At 33.7% G+C, this 5,777-nt stretch overlaps 1 long non-coding RNA gene across 1 annotated transcript; it reads left to right on the plus strand.

Moving 5' to 3' along the window:
• On the plus strand, positions 1–2,691 carry LOC118438639. The gene is made up of 5 exons (XR_004836961.1): positions 1–43; positions 453–606; positions 677–813; positions 896–1,038; positions 1,254–2,691. It is a non-coding gene; the product is annotated as an uncharacterized LOC118438639 (long non-coding RNA).
• Positions 2,692–5,777: the final 3,086 nt, after the last annotated feature.

Raw genomic sequence — 5,777 nt, forward strand, 5'->3', positions numbered from 1 at the left:
TGGCACGTTAACTAAATCATATGATCGAGTTGATAATTGTGAGGTGATTGTATTTTCATTCTTATTTCTTTTCTACTTTCAAATTTTGGCTAAATTATAGTTAAAAATAAATTTTGGAATATAATTATCTTCTTCGTTTACAGGGTGGAGGGGCAAGTTAATTAATTAATAATTAATCAAAGACTAGAAAGTAGAGGTTTTTTTGACACAGACTCAATTTTGCAAAATATGTAAAATTTAGCACATGTTAATAAATTTAGGTGTTATTTTACAGGTAACATATGTGCGGACAGTTATTAATAATAGTATTAATAATTGTTAACAATTATAAGCTATAAGTGGGAGTTGGAACCGTGTAAAATCTAAAGTTGCAAAAAAAATCTGCAAGCCAGACACTAATTGTGTAACGATTTTGCACATTAATAACTCCGGCGTATTTATTTATTTTACAGGTGACGTGACATCGAAGACTACCAATGACTCGATTGCATTCGTACGTGCCCCGTGAAACGTACCAGAAAATTGACCGTTTATCCGAACAATATCGGCCAGACCGACTTTGCGGGCATAAGAATCCGAAAGACATTTACATCATTTTTGGAGCAGGTAAGCCATTATTAAAATGTTGATCTCATTTCTGTATAATGATGATAAGCAGGCATATTTATTTATTCAGGTCGTGGAGGTAAAACGTTGGGCGAAGTCGAATGGGACGAGCGGATCGTAATGACCACCTATGATTGGACCAAGATAAGCAAATCGTTGGGGATTGAATGGGGCAAGATTAAGTTGAGGGATCATATTTGGTTTCAGGTGGGTGGAATAGATTGTGCAGATTTGAATACCATTTTTGAAGTAAAATTCTCAAGAAGTTTTTAAAACTTTTTGTATGCAGTTTTTATAAATGTAGAAGGCGCAAACGGAGGTCATGCTGAGTGCGACTGTAACCTCGTTGGATGTTGAATGACAAAAAAATATGGTCGACGAGAAGGACGAGCTGCTCGAATATCACGAGATTTTAATGGCGACAGGAATCAAGTGAGTTAAAATTTGCAAAATTAATGACAGTTATTTCAAAATTTTTGTCAGTATAAATAAAGTCGGGTACAGTTTTGCTAGAGTAAATTTGTATTAAAGTTAAAATATTGCGAAATGAAATCTGTTTTTGCAATTTATGCCAAACGGTGTCAGAATTAAGTATGCGCGAAATTTTAAATACATTCTACAATTGTAACTAAATTTCTCTTCTTTAGACCCCGCATCACTCTCCCAACCACAAACGGAATAATTGGCACCGACCTTGGCAACAAGTACTCGCGCCGTGTCAAGGAAAATTCCCCTCGAAAGACGGTCGTGGGATTTGTTTACATCATCCATCGGAGTAAACATCTGTTCGGAATCACTCGTGACGACTCGGTCGGGCGCGTACTTCAGCAACACGTTTTGAAGAAATGTGGTCGAAATGTGCGTTTCATTGGGTCCGACAGGATGAAGATTTATAGGAATGCCAAGAAAGAAGTTTGGAAGGTCAAAACGTTATAGAAGAGGCAAGTAAACTGTGAATTGGTCATCTTTGGGATGGGTGTGACCTCAAATACGGAATTGATTGCGAACATCAAACCCCAATTGGATGAAGATGACGGATTTAAATTGCCAGATAAGCCTGCCATGAGAATGAAGGATGGATACATTCAGGTCAAGGATGCGAGCTAAATAATAATATATAACCGACGTTAATGGAATTTAATTTGCGATTTTATTTCTAAATTTCTACTAGTTTATGGAGACCGCTCCCCCCAACCACTACACCTCCGGGGGCATTGTAACTTTCCCAGTATCCTCAACGACCATACTGCTTATCCAAGGGTCAAGAGAAGGAAGAAGGATTTCAAAAAAACGGCGTGAAAAGATATCGAATACATTCACAAACCACTCATTTCCCTGTATGAGAGACTGTTTTACAGAAAATTTCATGGACCGATCAAGCTCGAAATTATGATAAGATGACAAGCGATAGAGGAAAAATTCAGAAAAATTATATATTATCCTTTTAATTTAAACACTTTAAAAACCGGTTGGAAAATAAGATTGGATTTTAAATTTGTATTTCTTTTGCAGATCCAGTCCGCTTAAAATTTCAACGTTTTGCGATCTAGGAAGATACGGGATTCCGTTTAGCGAGAAATTGGTTTGAAATTAATTTGCGTTTGTACGATACCGAAGAATTCCGATGAAGAGAGCAATCTTTTACTAGTTTTAATAATAGTGTGATTGTAAACATAGATAATTGTATGAGGGAGAAAATTTATGAATTGTTGTGATATTGTGAAATACTCGGTGTGTGATGTGGTCACAAAAAATGTAATGCAAGTTGTAAAATGATAAAGTGTAGTAAGATTTTTAGCAAGGTATTTATCTGGTTAGGGAAACAGGGTGGTGAGATGATTCTTCGATAAGTGATATTATCAGTTCAGTATTTAACAAAATGCAAATAATGCCCATTTATGTACTTAAGTTAATTATGCAAGTTTAAAGTGAATAAGTACAGCATGAAAAGTTGTTAGTGCATAATTTTCTAGCAATATTAGTGATAAATTTGTGATGTATTGAACTTTAAATATTTAACTATGCCTTATTTGTGAAATTGAGAGAACTGTGTCGTAATTTTTTAATAATAAATACTGTCTCGAAGTTTTTTGTATAATGGATCTCATTTTACCCCATCCTTTTAAATTTAAATGGCACATTAACTAAATCATATGATCGAGTTGATTGTGGGATCGCGGAACCTCACCCACTGGAAACTATCCATGCAAACTACCCGTCTGCAAGAAGTCGCCGTATGTTGACTGTGCCGTGTTACAGTTCGAGTTTGATGAAGGGAATGATAACTACCTCTCACACTAATCTGCTTGTCCTCAATTCCAAACTTTATAATAAACCCTCTTATACACAAATCAGGACTTTATCTTCAGCACAATTTATTGACGAACATTCACACTCTCAATCAATTCACAAAACAATTCTAATTTTCACAAAAATCCCTACCAATTCAAACAATTAATTCCCGGAGCACCCTTTCCGTGCCTCCGGACTCCTTCCCCTCTCCCCGCAGAGTGAGCCATGCCGTCTCCTCTGTCTCTTACCCGACGCAGTACCTCTCATAACTCGCTCCTAACAGTTTGGGGCTACTTGCTGCTATACTTCCTTATGCTATCTTAATTACCTAAATTACTTTATAATTCAAAAACTGGTCGCGAATACAAAGTTTTTATATTTTTATATTAACTACGACATTATTATCTATTAAATATGTTAATTTCAAATTATGTTTCCGATACATAAATTTTCCGATTTATACAAATTTAACAAGGGAAAATTACTAATTACTGAATTACTAAAAATCTAGACGAGAAGACAAACGTTTTATAATTTTCAATAATACCTACAATCATAAGCCTTATATTAAGCCAAAAATTTATATATGTTTCCGAACTAGTTAATAAGATAGAACAATAATACCAAATTGCGCAAATAACATCATTTCACATACAAACACTTATAACTACGTACAATCTTGCAGGCAATAATCTTACTGGATTTGACATTCTCCCACCTCTTTTTCACATTCTAATGGGGAAAAGAACTCACACATCCTAGTCAATTAACTAATCACCTAATTCACAATGCTACCTCTAAAATTTTCATAAACACTAAACATTCATATTCCTCATCGATAACTTGAAATACACAAACTTTTCTACTCCTTTCTTAACTAAATTTTTGCTATAAATTTCCTATACTAAACTCGCAAACATAATTAACATTAAATCATTCATTTAAATTATCAAAACATAAATATGGAGTTTAATGGACTATTATTTTGCAAATTTGAAATTATTTGTACTTCTTAGCCCGATTATTTGCAACAAAATAATAGTCCATTAAACTCCATATTTATGTCCAAAAAGTTTTCAAAGGGAGATTCGAACCTGAGTCCCAATGGCAAAAAGACAAGCGCATAGCAGCATGGGCGAACGCGACAAATATTACTTACTGATATTCTTTATCTTCTTTTTCATCCTGTCCGCAGAGTTGGAATGCTGATCACCGGGACAAACGGTTCTTGCACCAGCTTTAAGCTAGTCGTAAGTAATGAAACTTGGAAATAAATTACTTTTGTAAAAAAACAGTCTTCGGTGACGTGTCATAATTCACGAACAAAAACATAAAACAAGATGTTTTCTCTTTAATGATTTGACAGAGATCGGCCTTCATTGATATAATTTAAGATATACAGAAATTGTAGAATTCGCATAACGGAAAGGTTGCTTCACCGTGGGCCCATCATATTTTACTTGAATATATACATTGTTTGGGGTAGGGGTAAAATCACAAATACGACGAGTTGAAAATCTTACTGCGAAAGATGCACTTATTGAAGTCAAATTGGCGAGTTTTATGAGATAACTTGCTTAAACTGATGAAAATTTAGTTTCAGGTCCATTCAAAAGTTGTATAGTTTCAATGTAAATTATAGGCCTAACTGTAATATATCAGTGCATTTATTTATTATAATATTATCCACGTACATAAATATCTAAATTGTTCGAATGGGAAAATTTCCATTTATGAATACAAATGTAAATATTTTCTAATACTTATGCATAAATAAACATTAATTAGAGGGCGTCAAGTCATGATTAAATTTAAGTTCATTTCAAGGTTAAGTTTCAAATAAGTTCTCTACGGCCAAAGTGAATCATTTTGTAAAATATGATGGGCCCACGGTGAAGCAACCTTTCAGTTATGCGAATTCTACAATTTCTGTATATCTTAAATTATATCAATGAAGGCCGATCTCTGTCAAATCATTAAAGAGAAAACATCTTGTTTTATGTTTTTGTTCGTGAATTATGACACGTCACCGAAGACTGTTTTTTTTCAAAAGTAATTTATTTTATAGTTTGTAGATGTAAATATATATCTACTCTATCAAGTAATCTGAATCGAGATTATTTATTAATAAATATGTTGTCAATTCAGTCAAATATCTTTTTTGAGCAGCTAATATATCATTTGCATCTATAATATTGCATAAAAAATTTATGTACATAAGCTTTGCATAAAAAATGTAGATCGGCAAAGCTCGGAAGGGGTAGCATTATTTGCGTGATGGTTGTACATATGCAACTGCAATTATATACTCTGCAGATAGAATTTTATACTCAGTTAAATGAAACATCTTATATATTTACATGTACGAATGTATGCATATGTGCGAAAACATACATATGCATATTTGAGGATCAGTCTCGCAACAGCGTTTCACACAGCTGGGAGTCTAAATCTTAAGGGGCATCTCTGCCCGTGACATGAAAATGCGTGAAAATTTCACATTTTTAATAATATCTCGGTGTTGCGAATTATTAAAAAAAATATGCTTCTGTAGCTTTGTAAAGCAACTCGTTGGGAATTTTTTAGAGGTATTCACTCCAGCTTTTAACAATTTTTGGACAAGTTCTATTTGGTTAAAAATGCGTGTAAAAGTATAGAACGGTTCCGGCTTAGTTTATCCATCGAGTAGCTCAATGCCTTTCATTTAACCTCTTTACTACCAGTTACACACATTTGTGTATTTTCAAATTTTGTCAGTGACAACTAAAAATTGGAAAACATTGGAAAAATAGAAAAAGTGCATTCAAAAAAGTAGAAAACTCCATTAGAAACAATTTACTTCTTCTGACTTTTTTCTGCCAAAATTATGAACTCTTCCC

The sequence above is a fragment of the Folsomia candida genome, unplaced genomic scaffold (assembly GCF_002217175.1).
Source record: "Folsomia candida strain VU population unplaced genomic scaffold, ASM221717v1 Fcan01_Sc023, whole genome shotgun sequence".
Lineage (NCBI taxonomy): Eukaryota > Metazoa > Arthropoda > Collembola > Entomobryomorpha > Isotomidae > Folsomia > Folsomia candida.